The sequence below is a fragment of the Aegilops tauschii genome, chromosome 6 (genome assembly GCF_002575655.3).
Source record: "Aegilops tauschii subsp. strangulata cultivar AL8/78 chromosome 6, Aet v6.0, whole genome shotgun sequence".
NCBI lineage: Eukaryota > Viridiplantae > Streptophyta > Magnoliopsida > Poales > Poaceae > Aegilops > Aegilops tauschii.
The window spans coordinates 64537944-64559244 of record NC_053040.3 but is presented as its reverse complement, the minus strand read 5'-3'; the positions used below and the strand labels follow the sequence as shown (position 1 = coordinate 64559244).

Genomic DNA, 21301 nt, shown 5'->3' with positions numbered 1-21301 from the left:
TCCCGAACCCGTAGGGTCTACACACTTAAGGTCCGGTGACGCTAGGGTTGTAGAGATATATGTATGCGGAAACCCGAAAGTTGTTCGGAGTCCTGGATGAGATCCCGGACGTCACGAGAGGTTCCGGAATGGTCCGGAGGTAAAGATTTATATATGGGAAGTCTTATTTTGGTTGCCGGAAAAGTTTCGCACTTTATCGGTATTGTACCGGGAGTGCCGAAAGGGGTCCGGGGGTCCACCAAGGGGGTCCACCAGCCCCGGGGGGCCACATGGGCTGTAAGGGGTGCGCCTTGGCCTATATGGGCCAAGGGCACCAGCCCCAAGAGGCCCATGCGCAAGAGATAAGAAAGAAGGGAGAGTCCTAAAGGGGGAAGGCACCTCCGAGGTGCCTTGGGGGGGAAGGACTCCCCCCTGGCCGCACCCTTCCTTGGAGGAAGGGGTAAGGCTGCGCCCCCCCTCTCCCTTGGCCCTATATATAGTGGGGGGAAGGGAGGGCAGCATCATCTAAGCCTTGGGCGCCTCCCTCCTCCCCTGCAACACCTCTCTCTCTCTCTCGCAGAAGCTCGGCGAAGCCCTGCCGGAGACCCGCTACATCCACCACCACGCCGTCGTGCTGTTGGATCTCCATCAACCTCTCCTCCCCCCTTGCTGGATCAAGAAGGAGGAGACGTCGCTGCACCGTACGTGTGTTGAACGCGGAGGTGCCGTACGTTCGGCACTCGGTCATCGGTGATTTGGATCACGGCGAGTACGACTCCGTCATCCACGTTCATTGGAACGCTTCCGCTCGCGATCTACAAGGGTATGTAGATCCACTCCTTTCCCTTCGTTGCTAGTAGACTCCATAGATGCATCTTGGTGAGCGTAGGAAAATTTTAAATTATGCTACAGTTCCCAACACAGCTTATGCTGGGTCTAGAACTTGATCAGACTTGCCCACGGAGTACGTGTCGCCACTATCTTTTCTAGGTTGTGGCATGCATGTGGCAGCAAGATCTATCGCCACCATGCGCCCACCTGCCACTTACCGCGAATGAATGTGGCAAATATTTGAAAGCTCGCTTGGATTAGCGGGTTCTACTCTTTGTGCGCCACCAGTGAAAGTCGGTGCCATATTGAACCCACCCCAACAAGTTTCACCATCTTTAGATCCAGTAAAAAAAGCCAAGGAGTCTGATCAGGTAGCAGTAGTGATTACGCTCGATGGTATTCCGGACCAGGCCTCCTCTGTGGTGCGCGACTAGAGAAGAGTACAAAACAACTGGATGCAGATAATAATTCGGCAACCTGTGCTTACCATCACGCCACGATGCGGAACATTGATACTCGCATGTTATCTTCAAGGCTGTCACTTGGACCCATAAGGATGAGTGGGCATCCAGAGTCTTTGGGTTCAACCAATGGGAGATTTGGGTGGCAACCCAACAGTAGGAATTTTTTTGACAGTAAACCCAACAGTAGGATATGTTATACACGAGGGTTCATTTATTTCCTGCACATATTTAGTTCTTGTCTTATGGGCTGTCATGTGCGCCTTTTGTTTTCATTACATTTGTATCAGATCTTATAAACATTGCAATAATTAATGGATGATTGTGTGCATCAGTCGATGTAAAGGCCGAGTGTTTTCCTCTCTTCTAAAAATATGTTCTTGCAAATAGGCAATCCAAACAAAATTAAGGACCAAAACAGGTCAAATCCCACCAAATCAAGACGTCAAAACAGAACCCCCCCTTCCCCTACCCCCAAGAAAAAAACAGAATCAAATTGGCATGATTTTGATTAAATTTTATGGCCTGTCTTGCTTAATATCGTTATATAAATCTATAATCCTGATGTAACTTGTACATATATGGGTCGGACATACCTTAGCAGTAAATGATCGAAACACCCTCTAGAAGCCACGAGACTCTGTGAATCTGACTTCTATTATTCTATATGACTTTTTCTTGCTCAGGAATACATTTTCAAGTACCATATGCTTGATTTGTCCCCAATTTGTTCAATTGTGATTCGTGTAAAAGAATCTACTAACATGGAGAATGTTCATACAGTGGTGCCTCCATTTCTGAAGGTAGCTTAAGTAAAGCAACTACTCTTTCCCTGATTTATGACACCATCTTCAATTCTTATAGATAAGGTGGATATGTCATGTGCAATATGTTTCCTACTTCTACCAACTGTACCATATCAATTGCGCCAAAATATGACACTGTTACAACGGGGAACCTCACAAAATCTGCAAAGTTACCACCAAAAAAAAATCTCTGACCACTCCCCAAGTATATTAATTGGTCAACTAACCAAAAATAGTTTTCAGGTATTTGAGGTGTACGATAATTGACAAATCAAGATGATAGCTCGTTGGTCTTGATTTACATGAAGCGAAGAGACTACAATACATGATCCCTCTGAACATGTGATTTGGGGTTCGGCTCACCTGCAGGGTTCCCAGCAGGGATTATTGTGCAGGGCCAATAAATGAGTGCCGTGTGTCCCTGTGGGCCAACAACTACAATTATCTTTGATTAATTTTGTTTCCTGCTCCTTCGATCCTTCCTCGCCAAGAGACTGGGTGCTAGCACCGATGGGTTTTGATTCGTCGGCCCGCGACACCGCTGGGCGTAGTGTCTCCAATCGTGGATGCCGGCGGCCGCCCTAGCCGAGGCTCCCGCAGTGCTGCATCCCATGGCGACGCCCCCGCCGGTGGCCGAACCACCTGCCGTGCTGGCCGCGTCCTAGGCCTCATCCACGAGCGACCAAGCACAAGCAGAAAAAGCAGAGGGGCAAGAAGAAAGCGCATGTTCCCTCGTCGGAGTCGTTCGGCCCGCCGGCGCCCATCGTGCCCGAGCTTACGCACACGCACACCACCGTTGAAGACGTGCCTGCCTCGCATCCTCCGTCAATGATCCAATAATACCGCAGTCAAGACTGAACCTCTTTTAATTTGGCGCCGATCGAAAAAAAGGATGAAACGATGAACTGATTTTCGTTGGTGCAGAGCTGGAGCGGCCGGCAGTACAGGTACCGCGTGGTCGCCGTACAGACTGCCATGGCCGCGCTTCTGTGGTCGTTTGCTCGTTGTGATAGAGATCATTTAGACTGTAATCTCGCCAAAACAGGAGATAAAGACGGCGGCGCTCCACCAGACTGAAAAATAATGACGCAGGGTAGTCCTCGATTGGTAGTAGACGACCCAGCTACATTGCCGGCGGCCGAGCAAGCACAGCCAACCTCTTTATTTCTTCAGCGCAGATACCGGATGATGAAACAGCAGGAAACAAAATTAATCAAAATTAATTGTAGTTGTTGGCCCATATGGACACGTGGCACTCGTTAATTGGCCCTGCATAATAATCCCTGCTGGGAACCCTGCAGGTGAGCCGAACCCTGTGATTTGGGGTCTATCTGGCCCACAACATAGAGTTCTTTGTTCAAGATAACATTGTTTTTTTCAAGACTCCGAAGGCACTTTGAGAAGCAAAATTCTTTCATCGGAGTGACCTGCATTCTGGCATTTTATGTCGAGGATAATGAATTGCTCACACGTGACATCATGAAAACTTTTGCTTTTAAGGCATTTAGATATAGATATATTAAAACTGAGCACCTTCCCAGCCCTCTCAGACCATCAGCATTTTTAATCGTTGGATCGTCACTTTTAATCGTTTTTGGCCGTCGGATTTGCTCTTAATTGCATCCAAATCGCGCGTGCAGGCTTCATGACGAGCGCTAGCCTTCTCGGGCCGCTGCTCCCGTGGTTTTTTGGCCATCGTAGATTCAATTGGGCCTACTGGGCCTGTACTCTGATCCCGTCCAGAGCAAAAGTGGAGAACCCAAAACACTGGACGCTCGGGTCTCTTTAGCTCGCAGCCGACCCCGGGTAACCTAGGTCCGCCGCCGTCCAGAGAGAGCGCACAACTATCTCCTCCTCGATCCTTCCCACCGCCGCCTCCATGTTGCTCTGTGTTGGTCGAATCGAAGGGGAGAGTAGATGAGAGATGAGAAACAGACGATGAAGGGATGACGAGTCGAGCTCAAACAAGGCGCACAGGACGCCGTCGGCCGCCCCTCGACTTCGGCGATGTTCGAAGGCCACGTATGATCTCGATCTCGATGTCTTTCCCTCTCCCTCTCTCGCTTCCCCCGTTTCCCTTTCCATCTTCGATTAGGACGAGGTTACGCACCTTGAATGATCGAGCGGCAATTCCATGGGTTCATGTGTGTGCGTGCGCGTGTGTGTGATTCCCACGACAGTGGTGGTTATTTGCGATGTCGCTGCAGGTTTGGAATGGTGGGAGGCTGCGCAGTTGGTGCAGAACTATGGGGGATTTTCGGGTGTCAGCTGTCACGCGTAAAGATGCATGGACTTTCAGTCTAACTTGTAGCGTCGGATTTTATTTGAAGGGTAAGAAATCTGATATTTTTCAGGGGCTCAAGCTTTGCTGTAGAGTTCTCAACCTATATATGAAAACATATTGTTACTCTTGGAGGTGGTCATCAATATTTCACTGCTTGGACCCTTGATGCCAATCTTGAAGAGTTGATCATAGATGTCATTGCATTGCAGCTGGAATGTAAGGTTGGATTCTTAGTGGAGGCAGATGAGCTACAACTAAGGCACCTTTTCTTAGACCTTCTGAGTTTGATTTTTTTTTTTAAGATGGTTGCACATATAAATGGTTGCTTTAATCTGAGAAGTGATTGTATTTAAAAAATGATCTTAATTCTTTGTGTTCCGAGTCATGGTGTGAAACAATCCTGAACAATACTACGGACCTCAATATCGAGAATATTTATAAGTTGTATGTGATGTGTGTATTTACTGTAGGTGTTTGGTGACGAGAGATGCGATGAACATTCTGAACACATTACTTGCGAAAAAAATTGGTTCTTATGAGGGATGAACAATTCTTTGGCATATCTGAAATTTCGATGGCAAAGTGGCACCGGAGTGTCTTATTTCTGCACCTTCAGGAGGAATATCCTGACACAGAAATGAATCTAGCTGGACATATTTGCATGCTCGAACAGCTTCTGCGGAAGGAAAAGGAAAAGCTGGCAAGCGAGCTAATGGAAATTGCAAGAGAAAAAACAGAAAATAAAAGGCAGCAAGAGGAACATTAGCAAACGCCAAAAGCCAGAGTGACAGCAATCAAGTCACCAGATATGATAGTGGTCCTTTTAAAGAAACGCTGTTCTGCCTTCCCCTGGGTCTCTGAGCAGAAGCAAGCAGGAGGACAACGAGCAGCGCTCTTCTATCATGTACGTCTTCTTCACTGTAATGGTAGCAATAGCACGTTCATAGGTTGATGGTATATTTTCCTTGTATCAGTTCTTAATTTCTTTCTACACATAAGACTGAATTCGAAAAGAATCAAGTGTTGATCCCTTACTAAATTTGTGTTTTACATGTTAAAGCTTCATTATCTGAAGCCATGCTCGCATGGTAATTCTTTTTTGAGATTTTTACAAGTTCCCTATACGAAGTACTGTATCCTAAAAAATACAATAAAAACATATGTGTAAGCAGTGTCACCGTCCTTGCATCTCCTATGTTCAGGAGGCCTTCACCTCATCTGAGGATGTTGGCGCTCCGTGTCTATGTGTGTGTTACTTTATTTTAATATTGCAGCTGCACGATGCTCAATATCGAGGTTATCATTTGTCGTCGAGGCAACAAAATGATTATACGGATTGTTTGTTTATCCATGTTTCTATCTGCAATTTTTTATATAAGACTATTATTTTTCATCGATTTATTTTTTGCTACCTCCATGTGAGCAGAGAGAAGGTATTCGACTTTCATGGTTCAAAGGACTGATGTTTTCACTTTTATTGTCGCACAAATGGTCTATCTCTTATGAACTAAAAGAAATTTAGGTCCAACAACCAAGCTTATTTTATAGCTGCTATAAATCAATTGAGCAGACTAGGAGGTATTCCATTAATTATCACCTGTGTGGATGCAAGGAATTCCATAATGATATTCCATATTCCACTAGAAGAGTACTTCAAGAAAACGACATTTTTGTTCTTGGAATTCTGTGCATAATAGAAGTTGCTTGCCTTAGAATGTTGTGAATTTCTGTTGTGTCCGTTTTTTGCATGATCTCTTCACATGAATGGGGATTGATGCCACAACAATATTCTTCACTATTTGTGTTCTAGCAACCATTCCTACTATCGTGTAGTAGTAGTTCTATTATTTCAGAGTCCGCCATCTGTGAGGTGCATCCTCAATCACCAGCAGTATCATCACACAATGTTTTTTCTTACTCTTTGTGGTACATGTTACGCCTTCTTCATCCGGCAATAACATCCTAGGAGTTATGCTTATCCACGAGGTTTGCCTTTTCATCTTCAAATTTGCGTAGATTTTCCTTCCCTACAATCCCATTGTCTTGCGACGAGCAGCTCTTGGGTATTTGCTTTGTTCGTAACATAGTGTTTGTAATCATTTTTGGCTTGCTGATGATGTTTGCCGCAGTTAATTTGTTGCAGGTACAATCGCCAAGTCCTTGGGACTGGATCTGGGTTTTTCTGGTTCCAGAATTCCTTGGCAAAGAATTCCCAATGATTGCTAGCCAGGATAGCTCAGTGGAATGTCATATCCTATCCAATATCCAAATATATGTTAATATGGTCGCTTGGGTTCCACGCTTATGTTTTCTTAATGATTCATGCCATGCTACTGCCGGCTATTATCGTTGTTGTATATATCCTTCAGCTTCTTTAGGTGGTAAATCCATATGTGGAAATGTAAGCAGACTGTTGCCGTAGTTGTTCCCACAGTCTTAATGCATTTCCTATCTGATCAAATGGCATGTATATAGTGTGTATAAAGCCTGCAAAGGAGAAATGATTATTGACCATGTCTAGAGTATGCTTGATTGTGGGTCTTTTACAAATTTGGATAACTTGTTGCTGATAATTCAGTATGATGTTAAGAACTTCCTTGCATGAGTTCGAGAAACTGAATTTGCCATTCCATCACATGTGGACAAATATTAATGCCATATATTAGATTATATCAACATTACTTCAACCTACAAAGAATCAATACATGAATTCGAAGTTAGGCAATTAGGCTTACGAGCTACCTTTTAGATTAAGCTTCTGTGTATAAATGTACTTAACACTTGAATGCAAAAAGAGCAACATAGTAGGGACGATAATGCAGTTTTCCTTAGGCATGGTCCACGTACTTTATGTTGTTGTTTATATATATGATACTAGGGTATTACTACTTAGTGCTTCTATGTTCTATACATCCAAAATTTGATGTATGATATGTCAGATATCACTTCATTAATTCGTAATGTTGTTTCTCTGGTTCTATGTATTACTTAGTATGGCTGAGTAATGCAATAAGTACTTTATAACTTTTTGTACGATTAAAATTTTAATCACAAAATTAATACCTGTCTTTGCGCACTTTATTTATGCATAATATTTAAGAATACTATTATTATTCTATCGCAAAAACAGACGGGCGCGGCAACGCGCGCCATCAACGATCTAGTAGGGAGAAAAAGGGTACAAGAACCGTCCACCGAGGGTGTTACAACACACCCACACCACCGTACACAATCCTAGTGGGCCTTCATAATTTACACACAACCGACCTCCTCCAGTAGGAATGGGAGTGTCAGCTCCCCATTCTCAAAATCGGAGACCCTGGCCTCATCTGGCCAGAAGTCAGCCGCCAAACACCCCCCCCCCCCCCCCCCCCACGAGGTTCTTCCGTGAAAAGCTCCTTTAAAAGCAATAAATGTGGGAACTAATTTAATTCGAGTGCTCGAGGAGTACCTCTCCATCCTATAAACAAGGGGTGGAGCACTTCCGCTGCCGTTCATTAGCGATGGCTTGGAAGTAGGCGGTATTAGCGTCCCCTTTTAGGAGCAATTCTGACCCTCTCTACATTGCTAGAAGAGCTCCTCACCCTTGAAGATATCCTAGGGGAGGCTTCCAGGTTATAGCGCAACATCTAATCGTCAGCAGAGAGGCCAGAACTATCGGCAATCACATACAAAGACTTAATCTGGTCCATTAGGGCCCTCTTATGAGCCCGGAGCTCGGCACCCGGGTTGGCCCTCCATCCTCGCATGAATTGCCGAACTGATTTTGCACAATGGTGTCAAATATCAACCGCTCAAAACATCCACGGTGGGGATGCCACAGCCTCAACCCACCTAAGATATACAACGTCCATAAAACCCAGCTGAAGTAGCCATGAGGGTTCGAAGTGAAACTGTGACGTCCAAGGAAGGGAGCCTCCCCCGAAGTGAAAAGCATGGGAGAGTGGTCTGAGCCAATCCGAGGGACCTCCTTGAGCGAACACAATGGGAACATGACCTCCCACTGGATGACCCGATCCAGTGGGAGGTCATGTTTCGTATACAGCAGAAAGTTCAACGTGTATTTTTAAAAAATGTTCACCGTATATTGGAAAAAAGTCCATCTTATGTTACATAAACTAAAAAAAATGTGGAAAGAGAAACTGAGAAAAACCAAAATCTGAAAAGAAGAAAGAAAACCAAAAAAACATGAAATAGCAAAGACTCCTATCACTCACCTTTCTCCGCGATGGCCAAGGCCTAAGCATGGCGACAGAACCCTGTCTTTGCCTGAGAAATTGAACGACTGTGAACTGTGTGCGAGATACATAACAAATGGATTATTTTTCCTAAAACAAAAGATCCTTTGGTACTGACCCACCCAAGTACAAATGAATTTATGTCACTATCTACCATTCACGTGATCTACAAAGAGCGATGGTTTTCTAATTTGAAAATGAATGGCTTATTTCATTATTTTCACTTCCATGTCTTGGGAGTTATCCAATCTCATCCAGTGTATTATTTGCTGCATCTTTGCATATTAGGTATTTTTGATAGGCATAGGCATTGGGAACCACGGACGGATATCCGGTATTACAACATGCACCGTTGTTCTTATCCATTGTACTCGGGCGCTTCTAGGCACTACTATCCCTCGTCCACTCATGCACAGTCATCCTATGCGCCATGCTCTCATGTCACTCAAGTGAACCAGCAATCATATTTTGGGTGGCTTCCCTGGGATGGAATAGCGGTTGGATAAGCTTCTTCAACATTAGCAACAATCATGAAAAAGGTGGATCAGAAAAAAAATGGCATTCTCGATTATCGATTCTGGAGCGGCAACACTAGCGGCTTTGAGAGTCACGCAAAGATGGTGATTTGTAATACATTTAGTAAGCCTAAATCGCATGTTAGATAGTGATTGGCAAATTGGTAAGGACAAGTAGAGAGAGCGTATGGAATCGTCTCACAAAAGTAAAACTAAAATTTAATTAGACAACTCCATGACCACAAACACTGTAAATTGTACTTTTGTAAAATGGTACAACAATCATCAGTAATTTTACGCTCTCACGTGCAATCAAGCCAAGCGCTACTACGTACCGCACGCGAGCATTAGCACATGGTCGCCCACGGAGTTTCAAGTGGGCCAGCCCAACTACTTCCGATCTTCTTTTTAGAATTTCTGTGAATTTAAAAAATATTTAAGGTTTCAAAAAATGTTCGTGCACCTAAAATATTCTCTATTAAAATATCATGAATTCAAAAAAGTGTTCATAAATTTGAAAATTTGTTTATGAATTAAGAAAAGAGAAAAGAAAACAGAAAACCATGAGAATAAAGAAGAAAAACCTTTTGGAACATTTACAAAACTGATGGAAGGTTCTAGAGGTTTCCCAAAACCATGGTGAACCAGTTGCAGATTACATAAACAGTAAAAAGAACAACCAGTCTCTAGTGGCCAACTGGCAGGCCCGCCGTGCAGAGCAGATAGAGGAAGGCATGCCGACGAGCTCGCTGGATGTCTTCGATAACGACCCGACGATGGTTGTGGCCTCTGACGACGAGCTGGCGCCCCTGCCCGTGCCATTCCATGCCGACTTGACCATGGAACAGGCGCAAGCCCACGTCGACGATGTCATGGCGGAGGAGCAGCTGGCGCCACAGCTGGTGTCGACATTCCGGTAGGCGAAGGAGGAGCAACACTACAACCTCGACCTCCTCAGGCATCACTGACAAGCGGATGTCTAGATCTATGGCGTGTTCGCGGGTGAGGAGGCCGTGACAGCCATGGCCGTGAAGAACTCGAACTTCGTCGCGGAGCAGCAAGCGCTCTACGAGTCCCCTGCAACGCTCGCGCGACCCGGATGCCCACGCGGCCGCAGACGCAAAAGCCGCCAGCTCCACGTCCTTTTCATCGGACCTGCGCACCATTGGCACCGCTACGATGGCGAGGCCGACCCGTCCACGTCCATTGTCGACCTCACCTCCACCGATGACAGCCAGTGAGTGGACTCTGACAGGAAGAGTAGGGCATCGGAGACGGCGGCGCCCCGTGTCGCATGTGGGCCGGTCCATGTCCCATGTCCCACTCTTCCTCTCCGGTGACCACACCTTCACTTCTTTGGGACCACGTCTGCTGGACATCGACACGGAGGGGAACAACAAGGACGTGGAGGCGGGACGTTTTCTGGGGCTCACGGCCACCAACGAGGATTTGGACCAGGTTAACGTCCGAACGCTTTTGTTTAGTTGAAATATTTCGAAATGTAATGAGTTTGGTCCGGTTTATATGAAAATCATCCGATTTGTTAAAATCCGGTTTGAAATGTACAAACATAGTTGGATGGCTGGCTCCCATATTATTGACCTCGGAAGCGCCCGCGGAAAAGTACAGTGTCTATTTTAGGGGACCGCGTTGGAGATGCCCTTAGTACGGGAGATGATGTCCATGATGTTGTGAGAACAGGGTGTCACCCTGTTGGTTAGGATAGCATGGAGCTATCTAGCCCATCTGGGTTTGAGTCACGGAGTGACCCGTGTTGCTACCAAAAATACGATTTTTCTTCATGAACTTTGTTAAAAGAGCTTTTGTATCAGCCCAGAGCATCATTTTGGTGCAAAGGATGGATAAAGTTGTCACGGTTGCCAACCTACCAGTGGACTAAGATCACAACTAAGAGATTCTCAGAAATTGAATAAACAGAGTACAAACGAAGTTATATCGGCTCCTCTGCCCGAGCCCTTTATAAGGAGCACCAGAGTAAAAGATAAATACCACTGCGATTTTAATTCTCTGTTTTGGAATATCACATACCATCTGTGCATTATGTGTTGTGTCTCCATACAATAATTGTTTGGACCTAATAGGCTTAGAAGGCATAGGGTATTGTCCATGGATGATCAGGTACTACGCTGCGTCGTCGAAATTCCTACTACCTTGCAAGGCACGCCCAAAGTTCGAGCCAGAGGAGCAGGAAGGGCCCACGAGCCGGAGCTTTTCACCTGACATGTGTCGTCGAACGTGACGATGGCGGTCGATGAGCCGCTTCAATCTCCGCCTACCCGCTAGAATGCCACACAGTGCGGGAACCCGCGGGAGGCATCGCCGCCCCATGCTGAATTCCATTTGCAGGTATCCACCTCAAAGTTGAAAACAAACAAGCGAACAACAACATGAAGTCAGAGGTCGAGAGAGCAAGGCTACAGGCGTGCATCCTTCGTTCCCCGGTGTCGCTTGCTCGCTTGTGCTATGCAGAGTCTAGAATGATAGTGGTAGGTAATTCAGTATTGTACCTCGGGCCGTGCCATCGATTCGATTCATACGAGGCTCATTACCATTCCAATGATTGGGTCTTTTATTATAGCTGATTTAGAAAGGAAAAAACCGATTTGTTCTTTTGTCTACATGTCCATGGCGCCCGCGACCAATACAATGTCGTGCAACACATGCAAAACTAGCTATCTATCAATCGACACGAATTGGTTAGTCTTCTAATTAGCAGGTATAAAGTGAAAATTCATAGCATCCTCCATCCCAGCGCACTCTGTCCTAGGTTCCTAGTCCCAGTTTGGACAAATAGAAAGAATGTATTCCGTAAATAAAAAGAGGACAGAATGTGCATTCCAACGATGAGAAAGTTTTGGGCTAATCAAAGTACACTTCTGTTTTGTTACAACCTCTCTAAACACATCAACGGAGGAGATCACTCCATACCTTTCATAATAAAAGGTAGGATGATTTTTCTTTAAAAAAATATGTTGCCCACGCCTAGCGTGTCAATACGCGGCCTGTGTATGTACCGCCCGTACACGGCGTATGTGGTATACCTAAACCCTATTTGACGCCCTCAACTTTTTTTTCTTTCTTTTTAATCTTCAAAAAGTATGAGCTGCAGGAGATTCAAAATCCAACCCTCAAAGTTTACTTCAAGTTCTAGTAATCAATTGGGACAGGTTACTTGTTGTGCCCACTTGCTTTCTTTTTCGCTTCTTTCATGGCAAACATAACTTCGTGAACTTTCATGCCAGTTTTTTCGTGCTTTTTTAAGCCGGGATTTGTTCTGTTTTATTATGTGTTTTTTCCTTTTTCCTTCTTATCTTTTTTCTGTTTTTAATCAAATTTGTGAACTTTTTCTTAAATTTGTGAATGTTTTCAATTTCTTGAACTCCTTTTGCAACTTTTTAGAGATCTTTTTTTGAAATATTGTGAAATTTTCATATCCGTGAACATCTTTTTCGAAATCGATGAACTTTTTTCAAATCCACGAGCGCTTGGGCCAGCCCAACAGGCGCCCGACAGGAGCAACGCCGTCGCCTAGTTGGGCCAAGGTCTAAGCGTTTTGTTTCCTCACTTTTTTGTTAATTCATATTTCTCCTTTTTTGTCTATATTATCCATTTTGAAATATGTTTGAAAATATGAGAATTTGTTTGGAATATCATATAATGTTGTCGTTATCAAATATTCTCTACAATTTAAAAAATATTACGGAATTTCAAAAAATGACCCTGCTTTCGATTTTTTTGCTCACAAAATTAAGAAATGTTTGCGTTTCAAAAAATGTTGATATTTTAAAAAAATATGTGCTTTGAAATTTGTGTTCAAAATTTTCAGCAATTGTTGATTATTTGGTTGAGTATTTGTTAACAATTTTAGAATTAGCGATCATGTTTGTAAAATTTCACAGAAAATTTGATTTTCAGAAATTGTTGACAAATTTTAAGAAATGGTTAGGACTTAAGAAAATGTTCATGTTGAATGATAAGGATGAAATTCGCAAATAACGGAAGCATTCAAATTAGAAAAACCTACATGCTCGTGGATGCAGTCCTGTGGCCTGGCACAGACATATGAGGCATCAATGTCTGGTTTGAGTGACTTCTGATACCGTTTGCACGCTGCGATACCTTCGGCCATTTAGCGACCCTTTTCATCGAGAAAACTTCAAAAAAAAATGCAAAACTTGTTAAAAAGCCGAACTACTTGCATTAATGCCTTTATATGGTCATAGAAGCCGGTGGAAAACTTTGGGCGATTTGATAGATGTCAAACAACAACGTGTGCTTTTGAACGGACCCTTCTCGCCTACCCAAACACTCTCCGTTGAACATGGTCTAGTTTTGAACATCCTTGAAATGACTCCAACTTTTGCAAGTAGATAGGCATATGCCCATGATAGGCATCTATACCTAGTTTGAATGAGTTTCGACACTATATGCAAGATCAACCTTTTTTCACATTATATTACAAAACCACACAAAAAATGTGGACAGGAAACTAAAAAAACCCAAATCTGAAAATAGAAGAAGAAGAAGAAACGAAAAAACCCAAAATAGCAACAACCCTTATCACTCACCTTGCTCCGTGATGGCCAAGGCCTAAGCATGGTGACATAAACCTGTCTTGGTCTGAGAAATTGGCTATCAGTAAACTGTGTGCGGGATATATAACAAGTGATATAACAAATGGATTATTTTTCGTAAAACAAAAGATCCTTTTGCTACTGACCCACCCAAGTACAAATGAATTTATGTCACTATCTACCATTCATGTGATCTATAAAGGGTGAGGGTTTTCTAATCAGAAGATGAATAGTTATTTCATTATTTTCACTTCCATGCCTTGGAATTATCAAATCTCATTCCGTGTATTATTTGGTGCATCTTTGCACACTAGAGATTTTTGACAGGCATAGCCACATAGGTATTGGAGGCACTGGGAACTACCAACGGATAGCCAAAATTACAGCGTGCACTGAAGTACTTCCTTATTCTACTTGGGCACTTCAAGGCTCTACTATCCCTGTCTTTCTTTTTTGCGGTTACCATCCCTCGTCCACTCATGCCCAGTCATCCTATACGCCATATTCTCACGTCACTCAAGGGAACCAACAATCAGATATTATGTGGCTTTACTGGTATGGAATAGCGGTTGGCTAAGTTTGTTCAACATTAGCAACAATGATGAAAAGAAGGATCAGAAAAAAAATGTGGCATCCTCGGTTATCGGTTCAGGAGCGGCAACACTGGCGGCTTTTAGAGTCATGCAAAGATGTTGATTTGGCAAGGCCTTTGGGAAGTCCGAATCGCATGTTAGATAGTGATTGGCAGATTAGTATGGACAAGACAGAGAGAGCGTACAGAATCGTCTCACAAAAGTCAAATTTAATTTAATTAGACAACAACGTGACCACAAACACAACATATTAATTTTGTGGTACAACAATCATCGGTAATTTTAATCGCTCTCACGTGCAATCAAGCCAAGCGCTGCTAAGTACCGCGAGCAAGCATTGGCGCATGGTCACCCACGTGAGCCTAAGGTGGGCCAGCCCAACTGATTCCAATCGCCAACCACTTAAAAAATAAACCAATGGCTATGTGCGAGCCTCCCTTTTGCTCAAAAAGAAAACAAATGCGTGTGTGTGCCTCCAAGCGAGTGAGCGCATTTTTTCCAAAAATAATTAAACCTTTCGGACGGTTTTATTTTCATGAAAAACTGAATTCGATTTTTTCATAAATTTTGAAGAATATTTGTGAATTCAAAAATATTCATGCATATAATATTTTTCTCAACTCAAAACACTGTTCACAAATTTGAAAAGATGTTCAGGAATTTTAAAAAACTCCACAAATTCAAAAAATGTTCACAAATTTGAGAAATGTTCTGAGGTTCAAAAGTATCCGTGATTTTGTAAAAAGTTCACCAATTTGAAAAATATTTGTGAATTTTAAAAATATTAACAAAATTTCAATAGAATTTTAACAAAAAAGTCATAAATTTTCAAATGCTCATGAATTACTAAAAGGTTCACATATTTTAAAAATATTCATGAATACAAAAAAGTTCGTGAATTTAAAAAGCGACCAAAATTTTGAAAAAAGTTCATCTTTTTGAAAAATGTTCACAAAATAGAAATTGCTGATGAATTTGAATTTATTTTTGCAACTATGAATTTTTATTTTTCAAAAAATGTTCACAAAATTTTAAAATTTCAGTGAATTCAAAATATTCAAGGTTTCAAAAAATGCCCGTGCACTTAAAAAAGTTATCTACTAAAATATCACGAATTCAAAAAGTGTTCATAAATTTGAAAATTTGTTCATGAATTAAGAAAGAGAAAAGAAAACAGAAAACCGTGAGAAAAAAAAGAAAAACCTTTGGGAGCCTTCCCAAAACTAATGGAAGCTTCTAGAGGTTTCCCAAAACCATGGTGAACCAGTTGCAGATTACATAAACTGAAAAAAGAGCAACCAGTCTCTGGCGGCCAACTGGCACGCCCGCCATGCACGACAGATAGAGGAAGACCTACCTGCGAGCGCGCCGGAAGTCGCTGATAACGACCTGATGATGGTTGTGGCCTCTGACGATGAGCTGGCGCCCCTGAACGTGCCATTTCATGCCGACTTCACCAGGCGGGACGAGCAGCCCTATACCACGTGTAGCCACACTCTAGTGTCCTTTTCTACTTAGTTGGACAGATCACTTCAGAAAATCGTATAAAAATCAAGCAAGAAAACGGATGCGCTAACGCGCAACGGCTTTCGCGCTAGTTGCTCAAAAAATCGTATAAAAATCAAGCAAGAAAACGGATGCGCTAACGCGCAACGGCTTTCGCGCTAGTTGCTCAATCCGTTGCTTGCTTCTCTTCTGTCTTGGAAAAGTGAGGATTTCCTATCTGATCCAAGGGAAGGAAGAGAGGTGGAAAGTGTTGCTGTGTCAAATCGAGATTGTGTGGGTGTCCGCTCATGTTCGACGCTATCGAAAATCATGCATTGGATGGATGCCCGGGCATTGAGAAGGAAGGACGCTTTCAGAGGCGAAAGGCCATGGGGAGAGATTTTTCTGTGATCCATGGATCTCCGATCGGGAAACCGTATCCAAGACCATGGAACAAGCGCATGCGCACTTTGACGATGTCATGGCAGAGGAGCAGCCGGCGCAGTGGCCGGTGTTGGCATTCCGGTAGGCGAAGGGGAGCAACGCTAGAACCTCGACCTCCTCATGCATCACCGGCAAGTGGATGGATAGATCTACGGCGAGTTCGCAGCATAGTTTAAATGACCTTACCGGACCGGCGGTCAGACCAGGAAAAACCGGAACCAGCAATCCCAACGGTTTTTTAAGCGTAGCGGACCGTCCCGCAATGGCGCAATCGAACTGAAAAAAACTGGTCGAACCGGCCGGTTTAAAAAAAAACGATAACTCGACAGTTCAAAGACAACTGGCGGTTCGATGTAGATTCCAGAAAAGACCCTCGATCGACTCGTTTTTGTGCGTACGAGCTGAGGGTAGAATCGGTAAAGAAAAAAACTATTTTGGTAGGTTTTCGGTCTATTGGGAGCTTTCTCTCTCGATATATTGTTGTTTGGTGTATTTATTAGTAGTATATATTATTTTATCTACTAATTGGTGTATTTATTGATAAAATATATATTATTTTATTCTTAAAAACCAACAACCGAATCGGCGGCCCGACCAGTAAAAACCTGAACCGACATGTTGCTACTTCAATTACTGGTCTAGTTTTTCAAATTATGGTTCGCGGGTGAGGAGGCCACCTTATTTCTCATTTTACTTCTCTATTTTGGAAATCACATTGGATGCAATATGTGTTGTTTCTCTGTGCAATAGCGACTCAAAATATATTAGGCATAGACGTCATTAGAAATTGTCCATGGATATCAGGTACTACGCTACCTTGTGGAAATTCCTACTGCCTTGCAAGGCACATCCGGAGTTCAAGCCAGAGGAGCCGGAAAGGCCCAGGAGCCATAGAATTTCGTCCGACATGTGTTATCAAACGTGATGACGGCGGTCGACCAGCTGCTTCAATCTCCGCCTATCCGCGGGAATGCCACACAATACGGGAACCCGCCCCATGCTGGATTCCGTTTGCATGTACCTGCCTCGCGGTTGAAAACAAACAAGTGAACAACGGCATCAAGAAAGAAGTTGGGAGAGCAAGGCTAGACGCATGCATCCTTCGTCTCTCTTCGCCGATTTGTCGGTGCAGCTTCCTTACTGGCTTTTGCTATGGCGAGTAGGGGACAATCGATATTGTACCTGGGATCGTGCCATTGATTCGATTAAGACCAGACTCATTAGCGTTCCAAATTACAAATGATTTGAAACTTTTACAGTTTTACTATAGCTGGTTTACAAAGGAAATAAACAATTTGTTATTTAGTCGAACACAAACTAGCCAATATCACCATGTATATTGTCCATGACGACCACACAATGCCGTGCAACACATGCAGCTAGTTGGTTGCCAATCGTCTCGCCCTGGTTAGTGTGCTAATTAGCACTTATAAAGTCTTGCATACCACTTCTTCGGTCAGGCATGCAGCCGTCACTGATTCCAGTTGGGCCAACGTCTTTTCGGATGGGTGCCTAGCTTATGCTAGGTCTAGAACTTGATCAGACTTGCCCACGGACTACGTGTCGCCACTATCTTTTCTAGGTTGTGGCATGCATGTGGCAGCAAGATCTATCGCCACCACGCGCCCACTAGCCACTTACCGCGGGTGAATGTGGCAAAAATATTTGAAAGCTCACTTGGATTAGCGGGTTCTACCCTGTTTGTGCCACCAGTGAAAGTCGGTGCCACGTTGAACCCATCCCAACAAGTTCCATCATCTTTGGATCCAGTAAAAAGGCCAAGGAGTCCGACCAGCTAGCAGTAGTGATTACGCTTGGTGGTATTCCGGACCAGGCCTCCTTTGTGGTGTGCGACTAAAGAAGAGTACACAATAACTGGATGCAGATACTAATTCGGCAACCTGTGCTTACCATCACGCCACGATGCGCAACATTGATAGCTCGCATGTTATCTTCAAGGCTGCCACTTGGACCCATAAGGATGAGTGGGCATCTCTTTGGGTTCAATCAATGGGAGATTTGGGTGGCAACCCAATAGTAGGATTTTTTTGACAGTAAACCCAACAATAGGATATGTTATACATGAGGGTTCATTTATTTCCTACACGTATTTAGTCCTTGCCTTATGGACTGCCATGTGTGCCTTTTGTTTTGATTACACTTGTATCAGATCTTATAAACATTGCAATAATTAATGGATGGTTGTGTGTCAGTCGATGTAGAGCCTGAGTGTTTTCCTCTCTTCTAAAAATAGTTCTTGCAAATAGGCAATCCAAACAAAATTAAGGACCAAAACAGGTCAAATCCCACCAAATCAAGACGTCAAAACAGAACCCCCTTCCCCTGCCCCCAAGAAAAAAACAGAATCAAATTGGCATGATTTTCATTAAATTTTATGGCTTGTCTTGCTTAATATTGTTATATAAATCTATAATCCTGATGTAACTTGTACATATATGGGTCGGACATACCTCAACAGTAAATGATTGAAACACCCCTGGGAGCCACGAGACTCTGTGAATCTGACTTCTATTATTCTATATGACTTTTGCCTGCTCTGGAATACATTTTCAAGCACCATATGCTTGATTTGTCCCCAATTTGTTCAGTTGTGATTCATGTAAAAGAATCTACTAACATGGAGAATGTTCATCTAGTGGTGCCTACATGTCTAAAGGTAGCTTAAGTAAAGCAACTACTCGTTCCCTGATTTATGATACCATCTTCAATTCTTATAGATAAGGTGGATCGTCATGTGTAATATGTTTGCTACTTCTACCAACTACACCATATCCCTTTGCGCTGAAACATGACACTACTACAACAGGGATCCTCACAAAATCTGCAAAGTTACCAAAAAAAAATCTCTGATCATTCCCCAAGCATATCAATTGGTTATCTAACCAATAACACTTTTTAGGTATTTGAGTTGTACGATAACTGACGAATCAAGATTATAGCCTGTTGGTCTCGATTTACATGAAGCGGAGAGACTGCAGTACATGATTCCTCTGAACATGTGATTTGGGGCCTTCCTGGCCCACAACATAGAGTTCTTTGTTAAAGACAACATTGTTTTTGTCAAGACTCCAGAAGGCACCTTGACAAGCAAAATTCTTTCATCGGAGTGACCTCCGTTCTGGCATTTCATGTCGAGGATAATAAATTGCCCTCACGTGACATCATGAAAACTTTGGCTTCTAAGGCGTGGGGCTTCATCATTCACACACGGCCGGCCTCCTCCATCAGGAATGGGAGTGTCAACTCCCCATTCTCAAAGTCGGAGACCCTGGTCTCAACTGGCCAGAAGTCAGCCGCCAAAGAACCCCCCCCCCCCCCCCCCACAAGGTTCTACCGTGAAAAGCTCATTTTAAAGCAAAGATGTGGGAACTAATCTCATTCGGGTGCTCGAGGAGTAACTCTCCATCCTATAAACAAGGGATGGAGCACTTCCGCTACCGTCCATTAGCGATGGCTTGGAAGTAGGCGGTATTAGCGTCCCCTTTTAGGAGCAATTCTAACCCCCTTTACATTGCTAGAAGAGCTCCTCACCCTTGAAGATATCCATAAGGGAGGCTTCCAGGTTATAGGGCAACATCTAATCATTAGCAGAGAGACCAGAACTATTGGCAATCACAAACAGAGACTTAATCTGGTCCATTAGGGCCCCCTTACGGGCCCAGAGCTCGGCACCCGGGTTGGCCCTCCATCCTCGCATGAATTACCGAACCGATTTTGCACAATGGTGCCAAATATAAACTGCACAAAACGTCCGCGGTGGGGATGCCTCAGCCACGACCCACCTAAGATGTGCATCGTCTATAAAACCCAGCTGAAGTAGGCATGAGGGTTCGAAGTGAAGTTGTGACATCCTAAGAAGGGAGCCCTTCCCCGAAGTGAAAAGTAGGGGAGAGTGGTCTGAGCCAATCCGAGTGACCGCCTTGAGCTAACACAATGGGAACATGACCTCCCACTGGATGGACACGAGGACCCGATCCCAGTGGGAGGTCATGTTCATCGTATACACCAAAAAGTTCAGTGTGTATTTAAAAAAAATGTTCACCATATATTGGAAAAAGTTCATCGTATGTTACATAAACTACACAAAAATGTGGAAAGAGAAACGAAGAAAAACCAAAATCTGAAAAGAGAAAGAAAACAAAAAAAACATGAAAAAGCAATGACCCCTATCACTCACCTTTCTCCGTGATGGCCAAGGCCTAAGCACGGCGACACAACCCTGTCTTAGCCACAGTGAATGTGTGCGGGATACATAACAAATGTATTATTTTTCCTAAAACAAATGATCCTTTGCTACTGACCCACCCAAATACAAATGAATTTATGTCGCTATCTACCATTCACGTGATCTATAAAGAGAGAGGGTTTTCTAATCAGAAGATGAATATCTGATTTCATTATTTTCACTTCCATGTCTTGGAGTTATCCAATCTCATCCAGTGTATTATTTGCTGCATCTTTGCACAGTAGATATTTTAGATAGGCATAGGCATTGGAGGCATTGGGAACTACTGACTGATATCCGGTATTACAGCAGGCACCTCCGTTCTTCTCCATTCTACTCGATTACTTCAAGGCGGTACTATCCCTCGCCGCCTCACGCCCAGTCATCCTATACGCTATCCTCTCACGTCACTCAAGGGAACCAACAATCACATTTTGGGTGTCTTCCCTTAGTAAGCCTGAATCGTTTGTCAGATAGTGATTGACAGATTGGTAAGGACAAACAAAGAGAGCATATGGAGTCGTCTCACAAAAGTAAAACTAAAATTTAATTAGACAACCCCATGACCACAAACACTGCAAATTGTACTTTTGTAAAATGGTACAACAGTCATCAGTAATTTTAATCGCTCTCATGTGCAATCAAGCTAACCGTTGCTATGTACCGCGCGCGAGTATTAGCACATGGCCGCCCACGTGAGTTTCAGGTGGGCCAGCCCAACTACTTCCGATATTTTTTTCAAGAATTTTTGCGAATTTAAAAATATTCAAGATTTCAGAAAATGTTCATGCACTTAAAATTGTTCTCTATTAAAAATATCAAGA

The 21301-nt window shown here is 43.5% G+C and overlaps 1 long non-coding RNA gene across 1 annotated transcript; it reads left to right on the top strand.

Moving 5' to 3' along the window:
* Positions 1 to 3866: 3866 nt before the first annotated feature.
* LOC109758939 (uncharacterized) lies at positions 3867 to 6911 on the top strand. Its single transcript, XR_005759340.2, has 3 exons — positions 3867 to 4099; positions 4285 to 5265; positions 6491 to 6911. It is a non-coding gene; the product is annotated as an uncharacterized lncRNA (long non-coding RNA).
* Positions 6912 to 21301: the final 14390 nt, after the last annotated feature.